This window comes from Pteropus vampyrus, unplaced genomic scaffold (genome assembly GCF_000151845.1).
Source record: "Pteropus vampyrus isolate Shadow unplaced genomic scaffold, Pvam_2.0 Scaffold115, whole genome shotgun sequence".
NCBI classification, from domain to species: domain Eukaryota; kingdom Metazoa; phylum Chordata; class Mammalia; order Chiroptera; family Pteropodidae; genus Pteropus; species Pteropus vampyrus.
In genome coordinates, this window is record NW_011888896.1 from 5,196,836 (window position 1) to 5,217,484 (window position 20,649).

General features: G+C 34.8%; 1 long non-coding RNA gene across 1 annotated transcript in view; it reads right to left on the reverse strand.

Annotated features, from left to right (window-relative positions):
- Positions 1-20,649, reverse strand: part of LOC111743500 — a 105,712-nt gene that overhangs the window by 81,703 nt on the left and 3,360 nt on the right. Inside the window, exon 2 of the long non-coding RNA XR_002781733.1 lies at positions 7,978-8,042. This is a non-coding gene — a long non-coding RNA (uncharacterized LOC111743500). The remainder of the gene's footprint in view (positions 1-7,977; positions 8,043-20,649) is intronic.

Genomic DNA, 20,649 nt, shown 5'->3' on the forward strand with positions numbered 1-20,649 from the left:
ATTATTAATTCTGAAATCATTTATCAATTGGTTGTCCCTTACTTCCTTTGCTCTGCATGTTTCATCTCTTATACCACAATCTGGTCATATGATTTGATCACAAAAAGATGATAGAAAATTCATGCGAGTTTGACAAGAGAAAATTCGATCACTTTCAGGTTCTTTTCTAGACTGTAATGATGGATCAAAAAAGCTTGTGGGCCAACTCTGAAGCTTGTTTTTGCATTTCTCAAGAGCTAAGGATAAGTTACAAAGAAAAAGAAGAAGACAAAAAACAAAAGAAGTAGAAGAGGCAGAAAATAGGGTGTAAGGGGAAGGTGAGGAGGAGGAGGAGGAGGAGGAGATATGACAGACTACATGTAGCCCATAATGCCTATTTACTCGCTGGCCCTTAAATGAGAATATTTGCCAGCTTCTGGATGATATTTGCCAAATATCTGGATGATATTTGATTTTTTTTTTTTATCTAAAATGAGATTTATTGCATATCATGCAGTCCATGCAGCAAAGGTGACTAGCACCATTTTGAATGCATTTAAAAAAACAAAATAAAAAATGTGGTGGGAAGTAAATACACAAAGTTCTAGTCTCCTTGGGTCCCTGGAGAGTAGGATTTGAGAATGAAACCATCCACTCTCCATGGTAAATGAGTTCATCTCTTAAATCAAGGAATGTCTCCATGGTCTCTGGATGCAAATATCATCTTTATGATTGAAAGTCTCCTCTTATTGTACGGCATTGGGAAATCAGCATAATTAGCTGTAAGGAAACAATAAATATAAAAACCTAGACTTAGAAATAACTGTTTATTAATGATGAAAAAAAAAAGAAGATTAAAGGTATAACAAATCTGTGATTATTTTTAGATATTAGTAAAAATAATTCTTAGTTACCTAGAATCTGAGTTAAAATTAAATTCATTCGAAATGTTGCTTAAATTACTGGAGGGCTTCCAGTTTTGCAACCAGAAAGACTCATTGCATCAGACATTATTTGAATATCATGGTAGTGAAAGTTAAAGATGCTTAATTAAAATGCCTGAACAGCAATATTAGTGGTTTTTTATTGAGCTATTTCAGAGCTTTGGAGGAATGACACTTTATATCTTAAGCAGGCAATAAAAGCCCCAGCATGAAAGTCAAACTTCCAATTACCTCTTACTCCAGCAGAAATTCAACTTTCTTGAAAAACCTGTTTTATTTTCATATACTAAGGCATACAGAAATGAGTACAGAACTTAAAGTACAAAAGAATCAAAATGTGGGCAAGAAATTTAATAAAAATTAGAAATATAATTTAGAATATTAGTGGTCTTCAGTCTTATGAGTCCCGATGTTCCCCTTTTCTGGGAATTGACTTACCACACACAAGTGTGAGCCCTGCTTTTCCCATACAATCCTGTCAGCCTGGCTGTAACTCATCCAAACCAAGTCAATCAAATCCTCCTAAAATTGTTTCAGATTAATCGATCTCTGTTAACTGAGTTCTTGTAGAGCTAAGAGATCACTTTTCAGCCATATGTATAAAGCAGCAGAAAAATAACTCTTTACATAAGGAAAAATCCAGATTGACAGAGCAAAGCCAGGACAGACCATGCCATCCTGTATCTAGAAAGGGTCTGCATCATTGCCTTCTCTCCTGATGGCTTTCGTTTGTTCTCATCCCTCGCGAGGCCCAGATGACCATTGGTACTGCATATAAATTTGTTCTAGAGCACTACTCCCTACAGTTTCTGATTAGCAGGTCTGAGAATTCATATTTCTAAAATGTTTACAGGTGATTCTGATATGTGGAAAGGACCACACTTTGAGAATTACTACCCTTGGGTCACATATACAAGAGTCTTAGGTTAGAGTAATGAAACAGGGTGGGTGAAGAAAGGGATGGAGTGTTTACACAGGTGATGAAATTAGAGAAAAGGGACTATAATCTTCAGTTCTAGGTGTGATATGAATTGTCCCTGTGATATGAATTGCCTGATCATCTATGCATCCCTTTATGTTTCTACTCCCTCTGTAATAACTTAGGACTCCAGGAATTATTAATATAAGTGTCCTAAGCAATGACTTCTAGTGCCATAATCCACTCAACCTTCCAGAATAATCATGACTTCCAAGAATTATGGGTATGGAAGGAACAAGATGCTTGTCTCTATTACTCCCAACAGCCTTCCATCATCTGTGACACCTAAGTTCAACGACTCTAACATTGTCTCTCCCAGGATGGACCACTGGAATCCTGCTCAGAATGAAACGATCAATTTCCATTAGCTTGATGAGCCTAGAATTTCAAAAACAGAGGTTCTGGTTCATATCCTGTGAAGGCAAGAGATTAAGTTGCTGAAAGAGAAAGGAACACACTGAACACAAATGCAGGTAGTTTGGGGCAGGTACTAAAGTAGATATATAATAATTCTGTACTGAGCACAAGCTTCACACAGGATCTGGTTCCCAGTCTTAAAAGAAAACCCACCCACAAGTCCTTAAGGTCAGAACTTTAGTGTATCAAGTCATCCAGACATCAAAAATAATTGCTTAAGATATTTATTTATTTAAGAAATATTTGCTGGGCACACATATTTCAGTAGAGGAGCCAGGTTTTATGAAGTCTTAACCTTATACAATATATACCAAATCATTTAGGAGAGTATTTTTATTAAATTTATTGGGGTGACACTGGTTAATAAAATTATAGAGGTCTTGAATGTACAATTCAATAATACGTCGTATGTATATTGCATTGAGTGTTCACCACTCAAAGTTAAATTTCTTTCTGTCATCATATATTTGACCCCTTTAAGAGAATATTTAGAATGAGAAAGTAAATCACAATAAATTATAAATTTTATTGTTACAATACCAAAAAAAATAAAATTGAAAAATGACATATTTCTATTAACTTCCTTTACTAAATTAACTTTTAGTTTCACAAGCTGTCATTGGTAATGTCATGCAGAATTTTAGGATTGTGTCATATTTGGGAAAACCTCAGGAAGAGTTGTGACTAGATGTTGATGAACATCTATTTCTCTACTTACATTTCATTCAAATTAGCTTCTGCCTCTGAGCATTTTCAACCCTTTTCTCCTCTTCCTACATATTTTACATACCAAAGCTATAGGATAAATTCATTTGATAAACAACTGTCTATAATGCACTTTTATATATCAACCCTGATAAGAGTCAACACAACAGGCTATAGTAATATTCCTAGAAAACATCTCTGCATCAGCATGGCTAGCAGTAATTTAATAATATGGGGGAGAGAACCAAACCACATAAATAAATTTCAGTAAATCAGTATAGTGCCAAATCAATCTCCTCTAAGCCAGATCGTAAAACTGCCCACAACTACTTGAATGCCAAGTCAATATAAGGGGAAGTAAGAGGTGAAGATGCAGTGGAAAGACTGATTATAGATCAAAAAAATCTTTTAAATATTTTAAATATTTTTTAAAAATATTGCAAAATTTTACAAAAATATATAAAGATTGCTAATGACTGTCCCAAGACTTTGGAATTAGCCCATGCAAAGTGAGAGCGGTCCTGAAACTATGCTTTCTTTAATTCATGCTAAACTTACCTCTGCATCTTCTCACAAGCAAGTCCAGGAATTAGCTTTACTCTAGAAAAATAGCACAAATGCTCTGGAATCAAGGAGAATAGGAACAACTTGCAGGTTCCAACTTAAATCTTGTTGACCATGGGCCATTCACTTAAGTTTCCTCACCTTTAAGATGAGGCTGAAAACAATAATGTCTCCCAAGAGACATAATTTAAATGAGTGCAGGTTTTAAACCATACAGTGCTTTGTAAATATCTATAATTATTTTTATTACTAGTACTACTGTTAGCAACATTTTTAGTATGGATAATCAACTTAAGATTATAAAATTGCTTTTGCCCTTCTGCTTTCTTAGCATCCAGTTTCTACAATGTTTGCTCCTTTGTGGCTAACCTAGATGAAATGAAAGCATAGCAAGATTATAGCCTTGCTATGCATGGACTCTTAGTACACAATTTTCCTTTTCCAGTGAGGAAAAGGTTTCCCTGGTAACTTGCCTTAGTAACTCCACTTCCCATAGGTACCAGAAATAGCCAAGCAATTGGTTGAGAATACAATTTACTTCTTTAGCAATCTCTGTAAATTCCTAGCAACTTTTTTAACAGGACGTCTTAAAAAGATTGTCTTTTTTCCTCTTCTTAAACTTCACTGAAATGCATTGAAACAGAACCTTATGATTAATTCTTATGTGTGTTTTTAACAAAGATTGTGTAGCGATTAGTTCATATCAAGTGATCAGGCTAATGCAACTCAAGATGACTCATGGCTGGTCTCAGGTAAATCTACTTGGGAACCCAGTAACAGTCCCAAAATTTCTAAGGAATTACAAAATATACCATTCAGTACTTTTCATCAAATTTTATTCATATTTATCTGACAGACTAAATTTAGATTTAAATTTTCTCTGAAATACTTTGCTTGGAAATTAAGTTTTCAGAAAACTTTTAAAAGCTAAAAAAAGAATCTTCCATTTTAAAGTGAGTATAAAACTCTTAAAAAATCACTTAAGTGCAAAAGAGACTATTTGAATGTGATTTGAGAAAGAATGAACAAAAATAAAATATTTATTGGACTGTGCCTTTTAATAATCTTTACTAAATTTGAGGTTATTTCATAATCACTGTATATTATAGCAAAACTCACTGCAGAAACAAAGTAAAGGTTTTAATTTAAACCCATAGTTCTCATAAAGTAATTATTTAATAAGTAGACAGTGAAACCAAAGCATAAAAGTATAGAAATCCGCACAATAAATACAATAGTATCAAAAGGACCAATTTAAGAACTTCAGGTGTTATTAAGTATTAAGATGATGATAGCAATTTCTCTGGGTACCTATTTCCAGGATTGTGTCTTTTCTATCTATTGTGCGCCATAGTGCTTAGGATCAGCTCTTCTATGCATTACCTTTTGCTTTTCAATCATTCAACAAATATTTACTGAATACCTACCATGTTGCAGATACTATGTTAGACAATGGAGATATAAAATGAGCACAGAAGAATAATGGTACCAGATGTGTGGTACTGACAATTTTTAGTGGAGTGTAACAGAGGTCCATATGAGATATTGTCCTGTTTTCTAGGAATTGCTGCAGAGGCTCAAAATTATACACAAAATATGCAAAGTTCTTGCATTTTAAGCTCAAAGATTCGTCAGCTGTTGGATGTCAAACACTTACCTTCAAGGCCTAATGAGAGGCAAGAATCCAAGAATCTTCTCCACCACACCCAATGTCCATCATCTCTGAAAGTCAAAACATAGAAAACTGGAGGTTAAGAGAGACTTTTCTGAACTACAGGTGTCCAAAAAGAAAGAGTTTTCTTTCCTTCCCAAAACAAGTCTACAAGAATGCTTCTCTTTCCAAAATCTGCTAGAAAAAAGAAGCTTCATGAAAATCGCTTATGTAATAGTGGGATTTCTACAAGAAAAAGAGAAAAACATTTTGTTCCTCAGTTATATACTTGTATAACCAGCAGACTTACTAATCTGCCATCATAGGTCACCATGAGCTGGGAAAAGAAAAAGAAGATAGGGCTAAAAGAGTGGGAAGCAATGAAACTACACTTACACTGTTAAGGCTGAAATAGTAAACACCTCAGAAAGTAGCTGGATTTGAGCTCTCTTGCAGGAGTTTCTCCCAAGAGGAACCCCAGCAGCTAGCTGCTGTGGGACAAGCCACAAGCTAAGGGCACAGGAGGTGGAAAATACCAAGCCAGAGCTGGATCTCTCATATCGAGAAATTAGGAGAAAATCTAAACATGACCCTCCTGTCTCATGACAAAAATGACCAATGTGAGTGAGAGACCTCTCATCGATTAACAAGTAATTGCTTCTACTCACAGTTCAAGGAGAGGTTTGTATTTTTTCCTCTATTTCTTCTCCACCAGAATCTAAGATAGAAGCTAGCACTTAACAGATGGAGAAACTCTGCTCCAAGCTGCTGAAGACAGATAGTCCTAGCTATGCTTTGAAGACAAGAGAGCTTTGAATAGAATTTAAGACTCATGTCTTAAAATATACAAAATGCCAAGTCAATATAAGGGGAAGTAAGAGGTGAAGATGCAGTGGAAAGACTGATTATAGATCAAAAAAATCTTTTAAATATTTTAAATATTTTTTAAAAATATTGCAAAATTTTACAAAAATATATAAAGATTGCTAATGACTGTCCCAAGACTTTGGAATTAGCCCATGCAAAGTGAGAGCGGTCCTGAAACTATGCTTTCTTTAATTCATGCTAAACTTACCTCTGCATCTTCTCACAAGCAAGTCCAGGAATTAGCTTTACTCTAGAAAAATAGCACAAATGCTCTGGAATCAAGGAGAATAGGAACAACTTGCAGGTTCCAACTTAAATCTTGTTGACCATGGGCCATTCACTTAAGTTTCCTCACCTTTAAGATGAGGCTGAAAACAATAATGTCTCCCAAGAGACATAATTTAAATGAGTGCAGGTTTTAAACCATACAGTGCTTTGTAAATATCTATAATTATTTTTATTACTAGTACTACTGTTAGCAACATTTTTAGTATGGATAATCAACTTAAGATTATAAAATTGCTTTTGCCCTTCTGCTTTCTTAGCATCCAGTTTCTACAATGTTTGCTCCTTTGTGGCTAACCTAGATGAAATGAAAGCATAGCAAGATTATAGCCTTGCTATGCATGGACTCTTAGTACACAATTTTCCTTTTCCAGTGAGGAAAAGGTTTCCCTGGTAACTTGCCTTAGTAACTCCACTTCCCATAGGTACCAGAAATAGCCAAGCAATTGGTTGAGAATACAATTTACTTCTTTAGCAATCTCTGTAAATTCCTAGCAACTTTTTTAACAGGACGTCTTAAAAAGATTGTCTTTTTTCCTCTTCTTAAACTTCACTGAAATGCATTGAAACAGAACCTTATGATTAATTCTTATGTGTGTTTTTAACAAAGATTGTGTAGCGATTAGTTCATATCAAGTGATCAGGCTAATGCAACTCAAGATGACTCATGGCTGGTCTCAGGTAAATCTACTTGGGAACCCAGTAACAGTCCCAAAATTTCTAAGGAATTACAAAATATACCATTCAGTACTTTTCATCAAATTTTATTCATATTTATCTGACAGACTAAATTTAGATTTAAATTTTCTCTGAAATACTTTGCTTGGAAATTAAGTTTTCAGAAAACTTTTAAAAGCTAAAAAAAGAATCTTCCATTTTAAAGTGAGTATAAAACTCTTAAAAAATCACTTAAGTGCAAAAGAGACTATTTGAATGTGATTTGAGAAAGAATGAACAAAAATAAAATATTTATTGGACTTTGCCTTTTAATAATCTTTTCTAAATTTGAGGTTATTTCATAATCACTGTATATTACAGCAAAACTCACTGCAGAAACAAAGTAAAGGTTTTAATTTAAACCCATAGTTCTCATAAAGTAATTATTTAATAAGTAGACAGTGAAACCAAAGCATAAAAGTATAGAAATCCGCACAATAAATACAATAGTATCAAAAGGACCAATTTAAGAACTTCAGGTGTTATTAAGTATTAAGATGATGATAGCAATTTCTCTGGGTACCTATTTCCAGGATTGTGTCTTTTCTATCTATTGTGCGCCATAGTGCTTAGGATCAGCTCTTCTATGCATTACCTTTTGCTTTTCAATCATTCAACAAATATTTACTGAATACCTACCATGTTGCAGATACTATGTTAGACAATGGAGATATAAAATGAGCACAGAAGAATAATGGTACCAGATGTGTGGTACTGACAATTTTTAGTGGAGTATAACAGAGGTCCATATGAGATATTGTCCTGTTTTCTAGGAATTGCTGCAGAGGCTCAAAATTATACACAAAATATGCAAAGTTCTTGCATTTTAAGCTCAAAGATTCGTCAGCTGTTGGATGTCAAACACTTACCTTCAAGGCCTAATGAGAGGCAAGAATCCAAGAATCTTCTCCACCACACCCAATGTCCATCATCTCTGAAAGTCAAAACATAGAAAATTGGAGGTTAAGAGAGACTTTTCTGAACTACAGGTGTCCAAAAAGAAAGAGTTTTCTTTCTTTCCCAAAAGAAGTCTACAGGAATGCTTCTCTTTCCAAAATCTGCTAGAAAAAAGAAGCTTCATGAAAATCGCTTATGTAATAGTGGGATTTCTACAAGAAAAAGAGAAAAACATTTTGTTCCTCAGTTATATACTTGTATAACCAGCAGACTTACTAATCTGCCATCATAGGTCACCATGAGCTGGGAAAAGAAAAAGAAGATAGGGCTAAAAGAGTGGGAAGCAATGAAACTACACTTACACTGTTAAGGCTGAAATAGTAAACACCTCAGAAAGTAGCTGGATTTGAGCTATCTTGCAGGAGTTTCTCCCAAGAGGAACCCCAGCAGCTAGCTGCTGTGGAAAAAGCCACAAGCTAAGGGCACAGGAGGTGGAAAATACCAAGCCAGAGCTGGATCTCTCATATCGAGAAATTAGGAGAAAATCTAAACATGACCCTCCTGTCTCATGACAAAAATGACCAATGTAAGTGAGAGACCTCTCATCGATTAACAAGTAATTGCTTCTACTCACAGTTCAAGGAGAGGTTTGTATTTTTTCCTCTATTTCTTCTCCACCGGAATCTAAGATAGAAGCTAGCACTTAACAGATGGAGAAACTCTGCTCCAAGCTGCTGAAGACAGATAGTCCTAGCTATGCTTTGAAGACAAGAGAGCTTTGAATAGAATTTAAGACTCATGTCTTAAAATATACAAGACTGGATATTAAATGCTGAAATAGGACTATTCTAATAACTGAAAGTGCCTGGAATATTAGTCTATTCACAATTCCACTAGGCAAAGTGAATAGCCTTGCTCTCCCAAGAGACTGGCTCAAGTAATAAGCAAAGCTATCAGCAATAGAAATGGAGTTAAGCAGATGGATCACTGAAAGCTAGATCTGGGGTTTACGCAGGCTGAATCCCAGAAAAGATATCTGAATTGAAGGTACAGATTTGCAAGCTCTCAGCACTTTAAAATGATTGTATCAATAAATAATATTAACAAAAATATGTACTATTAGCAATAATTATAATATTAACAATTAACATTTATTGACCTCTTACTATTTGTCAGGCACTCCACTGAAAGCTTTACATGGGTTATGTAATTTAATCCTTAATATACCTAAGAGTACCACTTTTGTGAATTTAGAGAATTTTAGGAACTTACCCTGGTTTCCAGCTGGCAAACAGAACAGGTATCTAAACTAAAGTAGTTTTGACTCCAATGGTCACTTGCTTAATTAAATTCACTAAACTGCCTTCTGAACATTTTCAATAGTATGAAAGGTAGATGTTATTATTTAGAGATACATATAGAAAGGAGAACTCTGAAAAACATAAAGCAGAGAAGCCAGAAAAATGGATAAAAAGGTAAGGGAAGTCAATTTAGATATTTTGAAGGTGAGGACAGTGAGATGATTACAGAAATGGAAAAGGTTTGTTTTCCCTCCCCAACCAGTACTGAAAGTCAATTTAGGATGGAGAACATAAATTTATAATAGCACCTACTTTACTGTTGATATGTCTTTACAGGTAAAATTCTTGTTTTCCCTAAGAAATAACACTTCATCTCTCAGTTCTATTCTCTATTCCTTCATAACAGTAGCACAGAATAAAATACATAATTAATAACTTTATTTTATACATGTGTATATACACACACACACACGCACACACACAAACATATCCCTACGTGGAAAAGGTACAACTAGTGAATGGGCACACATATCTTTTTAATAATGAAAGTATATTGTGTGGATCACATTCTTTTAACATAGTTAATTTCATAGGTTACAGAACATTCTATATTTCCAATAAGATGCAGGAAACTGAACTAGGATTGTTGAGGTCCATTTTGTAGCTAAATATCCAAAGCTATTGCATTTGCTATCCCTCTTATTTTATATAGCCATACTTCACTTAACTGTCACTATTCAGAAATGAGTTGTGCAACATAAATCAATTTTCCAGGTAGGTGAAGCATACCCGGTATAGTATCAAACTGATTCTATTTTACTGAATTTAATGGAAATCTGAAATATATTACATACTTCCAGTCCTTCTCACAGAAGGTACATTATATAAAATTTATCCTTTTCTTGATGGTCTAGAATCATACTTACAAACATCAGTGTTTGTGCTGCACTATAATGTAGCATTGCCCTAAGGAGCTATTCAGGTAGTTTTCCTTTTAACTAAGACCACTTCAAAGTTGGCATAATTATTTTGAATAAGACAAAGCATGTGCCTCGGATCCAGCCATATACATGCATTAAAATCTTGACTCATCCATTGGAGAGTTGGATTACTATTTAGGTTAAGTTATTAACCACTTACAAGTCTTTGTTTCCCCACTAGCAAAACAGAAGTAAAATAAGAGCTAATATTGAGTATGTAGTAAGTGCTAGCTACAACATTATGGTCTTGATTCCAGAGTGAGATGCAGTATAGCATAGGCATTAAAAACTCAAGCTGAACCACTTCCCGGCCCTGTGGTATTAGGCAAACTATTTACCTTCTCTATGCCTTAGTTTCCTTGTAAGGAAAAAATGAGATCATAAAAAAATTTTCTTTATGGAGTTATTGTGAAGTTAATATATTTCAAAAGAAAGGAATGCCTGGGTCTTAGTAAGCATTGAGTAAGCGATGATGGTGAGAGCTTTAATACTCATAGCAATCCTGAGAGTTAATATTGATTCTTTATTTTGCAGATGAGGAAACTGAGGCTTAGAGACTTTAGTCAAAATCATACCACTAGTACTACCCCCAGATGCAAGGATGTCACTATGTGCACACTTCAACATGTGCTGCTCACACTGTTGATGATCCAGGAGTTATGAAGGAAACAACCTGCACGGTTCTGTAAAACAGCCCTGCCATTAAGGCTGCCTCCCTATTGCATACAACATTTCCAGAAAGTTGAGTGAAAGTATGGAGGCAACCAATATAATTTCTTGCAGTCTTTCAATAAATGGTAAGTGCTTTTCACCCTCCATGCTTCAGTTTCTTTTAGCCCTTTTGGCTGCACCTAATCTAATATACCCTGAACCTAATGAGAAATGAGATAATTTGTCAATTCAAAATAATTCTCAGCCACTTTCTAGTCTAAAGGTTATACTTTTAGCTCCTACTAAGAAAAGTTCATGACTTTTTAACAGATATTTTATTCTGAGTGTGGTAGGCAGTTTCTAACATGGCCCCCAATGATTCTCCACCTCTTGCTAGTTAAGCCTTTGGCTAATATCTTTCCCTTGAGTAGGGGCTCCACCTTGTGACTTGCTTCTAATAAACAGAATAGGGCAAAAGTGATGGATGTCACTTCTGAGATAAAATCATAAAAGACTATGACTTCCATCTTGCTTGCATCACTCTCTCTCGCCCTCTCACCTGCTCACTGTAATGAAGACAGCTGACATACTGTGTGAACTACTCTACGGAGAGGTCCACCTGGTGAGAAACTGAAGGGGGCCTCCAGGCAATAGCAGTAAAGAATTGAGGTCTTCAGTCCAACTCACAAGGAACTGAATCCTAACAACAACTACAACAGTGTGCCTATACAGAGACCCACTCCTGACAAACTTTGAGAACACTATACAGCCCAATTTTGATCGCAGCCTTGTAAGAGGCCCTGAGTCAGAGGATCCTGTAGGCCAGACTTAGGCTCTAGACCCCCAGAAATTTCCAGATAATAAATGTTGTTTTAAGTCATTAAGTTCTGAGATAATTTGTTAATAGCAATAGAAAATATATTACTTTTTCCTGGGTTTTTTCTATTTAGTCTCAAATCTCTGCTTGTGTGTCATATGATTGACCAAGACCACACTACTAAAAATAAACCATCTTTGAAACAACTGTTGCCGTATAGTACTGTCATTACCTGATTCCTTTTTTGCCTATCATACTACACTATGAGCTCCTTGAGAGCTAAAACTGTATCATTTGACTTTATTTTACAAAAGCAGGAACCTCCTTATTTAATAATCAAAATATTGGGAGTAAGGTCAGAAGCCAAAAATAAAGTACAAGCTCAGGAGAAGCAAAATGTTGGAAGGTATGGGAAGGAGGAAGAGAGGCTGTGATCAATTCAGACTTTGAAATCCTGCAAACAAAATATCTGAATGATGATAATGCATAAAATGTGACAGTACTCTGATAAGCACACAAGCCATCTTTAATTAGCCCATAAGCAGAAGCTTGTCAAAGGCAACAGCCACATGTGGAAGAATGAGTGGTGAGCCAAGCTCCCCCCATTTTGAGAAAGCAATCTAGAGCTAATTCTGACAACCCAATGCCTAACGTTTCTTGACCTCAAGAATGAAAGTCCAGGACCAGAACATCATATCCAGTTCTATTTCCAGACACGACATGATAAAAGGATGTGGAGCGGGGGAGGGGGAACCTTGACACATCACTTAGAGCAGACTAATAATCAAAAAAAAATTGTCTATATGAAGTCTTAGGAGCATAACTTTAAAAGGTCACTATTACATTGCATTAAGAAAAATCAATTGTTTAGTGTACCTTATCTGCCCAAGTTGACATGATCTTGATGAGAATTCATTTTCTCTAACTTTTTGGGACTAATTCAGAAATGGTATAATCAGTTTTTAATAACTATTCTACTATTAACAGCTTAACTATTTCCTTAGTTTGTTGTCCTTGTGTTTTCATACTTTGAATAGTCAGCAAAAATATTAGGACATCCATGATTTTCTATTTTATTGTTACTTATAAAATGACGGATAAAATTAGAAAGAGACTATATCTTATGGAAGTAACACACATCATAACGCAGGGGATTGGGGCTCAAGTCTGTCAACTAATGGTCACTGGCGCCAATTTAACAACACCACACAGGTCAATAGTGTTAAAGCTCGATTATGAGACAGCACAGCTATGGAACGGCATGGCTGTGAGGGCGAGGCGGTCCTGCTCTGCTCAGGTCTGCTCAACTCTGCTCCATCTGTTCCATCTGCTCTGCTCAGCATCTACAAGACTTCTTTGGTGTTTCAGTTCCAGCCAGGGAAATGCAGTCTTCCATCTTCGGTGGAAAGGGAAAGCACACTCTCCGAGCCAGTGGGGAGCTGACTTATACAGAAAAAAGTCCCTATATATGGTCCCTGATTGGTCCATCGCCATGCATATGAAGACTCCAAATCCTTGCATTTGATTGGTCCAAAAAGCATTGTCCTGATTGATCAGATAGAGCTGCTCTGATTGGTCGGTAAAGATGCTAATGAGATATATCTGTGCAGCTCCAAGTGGAAAAGCGTCAGTCTTATTGGTTGAAATACAGTTCCAGGAACTCCTTTATAAAAGCTGGCTCACATGACAGGAACACTGTGCAGGAAGGCAGTTCAGTGCAGGAGGCAGGCAGCTTAGTGCAGGATTCTCCCTGAAGTGTTGTTTGTGTGAGAGGCCTCTGTTTAGAAACAGCTGCTAGGCTCTGCTTTTATATTTGAGCCCATTTAGCCACCAAGAGCCCTTCTTAGTAGATATCTTCTTTGTCAGGGTCCACAAGTCTCAGATACTCAGTTAACAAAATGTGTCCTTAGATGATACTTGACTTCTTTATGGCATAGTTTCTTTTAATCAATTAATTAATTAATTCAAATGGTATGATATCCGCTACAGAATTTTTGTCTGGATAATGAGAGATGATAAATGTGAAAAACCTTTGATAAGGTTAAATGAGCTGTTAAATGCAAATTATAACACAAATATCAATCTGCATTTATAACCTCCTTCAAGAAAGAACTAATTCACCTTCTTTAAGAAACTTTCTCTAACTCCAACTTCATCAGCAATCTCATTGCCACTAGAGTTTTCCATCCTTCTTGTGTGGTTTATGTCATCATGTGCTTACTTATTATAATAATTTTCATTTAAGTTAAAGGTACAAATGTAGAAAAGGTTTTAACATAAATATCAAAGCGAAGTTTCACCTTCCCATTAGCACCACGTCAATGTGTGCCCCCAGATAACTTGTCGACTTCTCCATTAATCTGATTCTGTATTGTACATCTAGAATATTCCAAAACACCATGTCTCACACCAGTGACAATTGGCCAACACTTTCAGAATCATATTTTCCAGGATACATGATAGCATTACTTCCAGAAAGCTAAGAGTTTATTTTGGGGAATCAAAACCTCTCAGTTTCAGGAAAATCTCTTTTCTGAAGAGACAAGGGCTCATGAAATGAAGAAATGGAATGTCTCCATTCTGGCCCTAAGAAGCCCAAGTCCCTCTATCCAACTTTACCTAACACTTGATTGGAGCTGGGCCATGGGACAAGTTTCCAATACACAAGTCTACTCTGCCCAGAAATGTAAGCGAACTGTGAGGACATCGTGCTGAACACTTCTGACTGCCATCCACAAACATCCCAGTGAAGTAAACTATGGAGGTTAGAGAGCCCAACATCTGAAGGTCTTTTTCTTCTGCTGCTATAGGAGGAGCTCCGCTCACTATTATTTCCTCCAAAATTCTTCTCCTTTGCATCTAAGGAGTTCCTCTACATTAGGCACAAGTAGAATTGATTTCAAATATTCCATAGCTTAAGTGAAACTTAGTTAATCGAGATATCATCACTATTTTCTCAGGGCTTCTACTTCCACTATTTCACTGTCCCAGATTCAATTTCTCCTGTCTTTTGGTAACTAGTGTAGTGAGAGAGAAGCAGAAAAGGAAAAACTGATATATAGCCCACCATCTCCACAAGGATATCTGAGGATCCAACCTCAACAGGAACAGGACAGAGATGCTAAATCACTAGGATTGGATAAAGATGTGGGACATATATACAATGGATTACTACTCAGCCATAAGAAAAGATGAAATACTGCCATTTGCAACAACACAGATGGATTTGAGATAATCATGCTAAGTGAAAAAAGTTAGTCAGAAAAACGAGAACCATATGTGGGATATAAAACTGAAAGCAACATACGAACAAGACAAACAAAAACTCATAAATAACAGTTTACTAGTTACCAGAAAGAAAGGAAGAGAGGTAGGTATGGGTAAATGGGGTCAAATATTTGCTGACAGAAGGAAATTTAACTTTGGGTGGTGAACACACAATGCAATATATACATACACACATATATAAACATATGTGTATATATATATATGTGTATATATATGATGTATTGTTGAATTGTACACTTGAAACTTATTCGATTTTATTAACCAATGTCACCAAAATAATTTTAATAAAGATGAAAATAATAAATCACTAAGTCCTTACCATAACAGTCCCTTAATTGTAATCATGGTGCCGTAGCCTTCAGTAGTTCTCTGACATGAAGGCATCTGCCAATTCACCCAACCTTCCAATGTAGGCACTCTTATCCCAGGATACACCAGTCATCCCTCACTATTATTCCAGCTTCTTGAGAATATAAGTCAAGACCCCAAAAACTGTACTGTTTCACAAGGCAGGAAGGGATTCCTAAAGAAAACAGTACATTTCAACTAAGGTTATGTGTACCTACAGCACACTGTGCATGCCCTTATTAAAGCACCCATCATGGCATTGTATTGAAATTATTCCAGTTTTCCCCATTAAAGTGTAAACTCTTTAAAGACAGGTACCAGATCTTACATTATTTTTTCAGAGCTATACATCAGTTCATGTCTTCTGAACTGAATTGAACTGAGAGTAATGTTCTGGGAAATTTTAAATCTCTGGTTTATACTTGCTATATCTCATGTTATCACAGTAGAAAATGTTCCTAAAAGCTTTTTAAGGAAAATTTTAAGCATTTTTTCAAACATTATGTTCTACGATGTTGAATTTATAAATGTAAAAATCATTCTTATTCTTTAGCATTGCTGGCATTGAAATTTTCAAAAATATATCCATATCTTAGTATCAATGTATTTAGAGTCTATTCTTTGACTTGATGTTATTTAACTGCCATAATAAGATTCTCTACTAAAATAGAAAATCTAATACTTCTCATAAAACAAATATGGTAGTAGTACAAAATAAGATTATAAAAGACTGTGGGTGCCTGGATAAGCAGTGATCAGGAAGTATATTTTCTATATTAATTATGATTTAATATTTAATAAAATATTGAAACTAATCAACAGAGTAATATAATAGAAATTTCTTTAAGTGAAAAGTTAGTCATCTCATTTTTTTGTTTTAGAGCATTAATCATATTCTTGCTTACCACTTTATATTAATAATAGAGGTCCTCATAATAATAAAAACAACATAAACTCATCTCTTTGTAGTGATTATTGATGGCCCCTTGATTTCAGAGTAGATAAACATCTTTAGATTATGTTCTGTAAAACTAGCCATACTCATAGGAACCAAATGCTATCCCAATGCATTTCTCTCTCTAACATTGCTCCAAACTATACTGACCCAACCACAAATACACATAAAGAACTTCCAGAGGTAAAACTTCTATTTTATTTCACATGAGAGTACAATCTAGATCTCTCTAAAGAGACGGTCAGGTTGCTTTTTGGGTAACTATTGCAGTTCATGCCATGTTCCTTGACTCAGTCCACAGCCTTTACTGAATAGCCACAATATGTCCACCAACTCCTTCATAGAATCCAGTCCAATAAGCACTTCCCAACACTTGAGCTCACTGCATCCTTGAAACTGTGGTCATTCAAGCACAACCATTCAGAATGTGGCCATTCAGTTATTCTTCTCTAAGCATTCCGCTTAGTAGAAGCTCATCTACTCATATATTTTGTAATACCTAGGTTCTCCATCAGAGGATCTAGGTCCTCATCTGCTGTCACTTCTCCAGAGGTCTAGAGTTCACCTGCAAATAACCTGGAAATAAATTATCTTGGCATCCCAAAACACTCTTGTCCATGAAGATAGAAATCTTCATTTCACCATCACCTTTCAGTCACACTCCTTCTCCTCTGAAGACTTTGGACTCTACAGTCTATTACTTCTCCTTTTTTTCATGTTGTCCGGCCAAACAAGATTGTTTATTTTCCTCTCACCGCGCTATATAAATGTACTGAGAAGCCAACCTGAAGGAATAATTTCAGAAATGAAACTCCCAGTAACAAGAAAAGAAAGCAAAAAATACCTGAGAACAAGCTAGCAGAGACATTAAATTAATATATCCTGTACTTGAAAGTCATGGTGATTTAACTGGAAAACGGAGGATAAAATCAATAATGAATCTAACAAAAATGGGACTGAAATTTCACAAGGACATTTCACAACTGATATTTTTTATCTTTTATTCATAATAGAGAAGAAAAATGGAAGGGCTCTGGAAATAACACTGCAAGACAAGCAAATAGATACCTGGATCACTATCAGATGAGAAAACAGTAAAGGAAAGCTGCTGACAGATTTCATCGAGAATCATTATAATAAGCTTGGTTCAGGAGAGTGTATACATATAAAATTATTTATTAATAATTAATTATGATGCATGGTAACACTTCCTTATAGTCAATCACTGTTTTTACTCATTTGTATCTGATTGGAATTGTATATTAATTAGGTTCTTGATATCATTGAGAGTAAAGTATGTAAACTTTTCCAGGAAGTCACTCTTTAGAAAATAATAAATATCATTGAAGTGGAACAATAAATCAACTAGAGAAAAATAATGCTTTACTTATAGGGAAACATTTATTCAAATGACTACAGAGTCTCATAGAGGCTAGAAGAAAATGCAACAACATTTATAAAATGCTGAAAGAATATAATTATTATCCAGAATTCCGTTCCAGAGAAAATATCTTTTAGGAATGAAAGTGAAATACAGATATTCTCATAAGAAGGTAAATAAAGAGAATATCCTGCCAGATTTGTTCCAAAAGAATTGTTAAAGGAACTTTTTCAGACAGAGGGGAAATAATACCCACAAGATGCCTGAGCATTGAGAACAAAGAACAATAGAAATGGTAAATATCTGGGTAAATATAATGGACTTTTCTTATCCTCTACAGCTCTTTAAAATATGTTTGATATTTGAAAGCAAGAATTATAACACTGTCTGATGGGGTTTTCAATGTATGTAGATATAACACATAAGATAATTACAACATAAGGGGAGATAATAAAAGAACCCATATGGTGGAAAGGTAACTGGGTACGTTATGGAGGATAAACTATAGGGATACAAAAGTATATGTAAAGATTCCAATTGTAATGTGACTGTACACAGGACAATGACTTTTAAAGTCAGAAGCAAGATTAATCTGGAATAGATTGGGGAGTAGTGTAATACAAAATCCTTAGAAAGCATATAAGCATCTTCATGATCTGACCTATGCTTACCTCTCCAGCTTTATGTCACTCTTCCTTTCCTTGTACTCTAGTCCTATAAAAATTATTTGAAATTCCCCAAATATTCCATATTTACATATCTTCATGACTCTGTATAAGCTACTCCTTCTCTTGAGACTTCCTTTCTTCCTTTTTCACCTGGTTAACTCCATTTGTGCTCACAAAGGCCCACCCCAAAGTTAGGACTTTCCTATACATTCCACATAGTTTATTATGGTTGCCATGGTGCTTAAGAAAATATATTATCCATTTATTTAGTTAGGTATTTAAATAATGCATTAACATACACCCAATATAAAAATTCCAAAAAACAGAGGGGGAAAAAAATAACCAAATCTTTATAGATGCAAAGAATAAAAACTTTACGTGGACTTTTCCCAGATTGATGTGTGTTCTTCCAGGTTTTTTTAGTATAAATTTACATACACACATATAAGTGTGTATTTACAATCCCATACACACAAATTTGGTAATACTATATGCATTGTTTTGCAACTTCTTTTTCACTTAAAAATATCTATCCATTTCAGCACACACATACATACTCCAAGGCATAGATATGGCACACTTTATGTAACCTGTTCTCCTTCTGATAAAAATTTAGTTCACTTTCAATTTTTTTCACTATTTAAAGAATGCTCAGGTGAACACCTTTGTACATAAAAAAATCACATATACTTGTAAGCTATTCCTAAAAGTGGAATTTCTAAGTCATAATGCAGGCGATTTCAATTTTGCATTAATTCTGCTATACTGTGTATCAAAACCCCATGCCACTCATTGACTCAAGTATTTACTGAATACCTATCATGTGCCAGGCACTACAATAGACACTAAGAATTTATCAATGGACAAATATATTTGAAATCCCTTCTCTCATGGAGTTCACATCACAGTGAATCAAAGCAGATGATATACAAATAAACAAATAGTATGGTAATGCTGATAAGATCTAAGAAGAAAAACGAAATGGGATAAAGGGACAAAAAGGACTAGGATTTATAATCATTCCAAAACAGTGCCCCTTTTGCCATGCTGCCTTACATGTGATATTATCAATAATTCAATGTGAAAAAAATGAAATACATTATTTAATGATCAATTCCCTGAATATTAATGAATACATATTTTTTAATAGCTTACCAGACCATGCAAACTGTCATTGTACCTAATAATTTCATTCAATAGTCCACAAGATCCTTGTAACCAATAACTGTATGCTTTTACTCCTCAATCTTAGCATAGTACCTGGCAATAAAGCAAGCTTAATGAATGACAATGTAAGCAGTATTTCATATATAAACATATTTGAACTATTTGTAATGTAAATTATGTTAGATACATATCTAATGTCATTTATATACACATATACTATATCCATATATAATATTATCTAGTTTAAAATTTCTAAAGGATGCTATTAAATCAGTAATATAATAAACTTATAAAGCAGTTAAACTAAACAATAATGAAAGTCCTCTTAAATCAAAACATCACAAGAATAATTGGGAAATAAATGAACAAATTTTAAATCATTAAGAATCAGTAAAAACTGCATTTTAAATGATCTCTAATACATTATCTTATTTAGTTTTATCTTGGTCCCATTATTAGGATGATCTTAATTGATGTATTAAATTAAAAGCCCAAAGGTGAAATTACTTTTATAAATAATATTTAATGATCCAGAACAAAATCAAACTCACATTTATAAAATTTAGTATTACTGTTAAATAGTGTTCTGGCATTGATGAATTTATTGTAAATTACTGGAACTGGAAGAATCTTAGAAAGCTACTTCAATTCCTTCATTTTACATATAAAAAAATAAAGAACCAGGGAGCTGACTTGCAAAGGTCTCGTAGCTAATCAGTGGCACAGCTAACTAAGTTAGAATTAATATTCTTTGAGTCCTTTCTAGAGCAGTGCTCTTTCTAACACTACCAAGTCTCTCATAGATATGAGAAATTCTAAACTTAAGAATGGCTTGTATTTTAAAAACTCCTGTATAAATCACTTGTGGTTAGAACTGGGAATGAATTTTTCCCCTAGAAATAATTTTTAAATTGGGCTGAATTCCTAAATTAGTCTCCAAATAAAGGTGCTCTGGGGAATTAATAGTCCTTTAAGTCAAAAGTCTGTACAATGGGGAAGAACAAAAGTTAAAGGAAGGGCTATTTTTATGTATAGATCTTTGAACTTCACAGGGTAAGTTCTCTGAACATGCCACTAATGATTCTTGT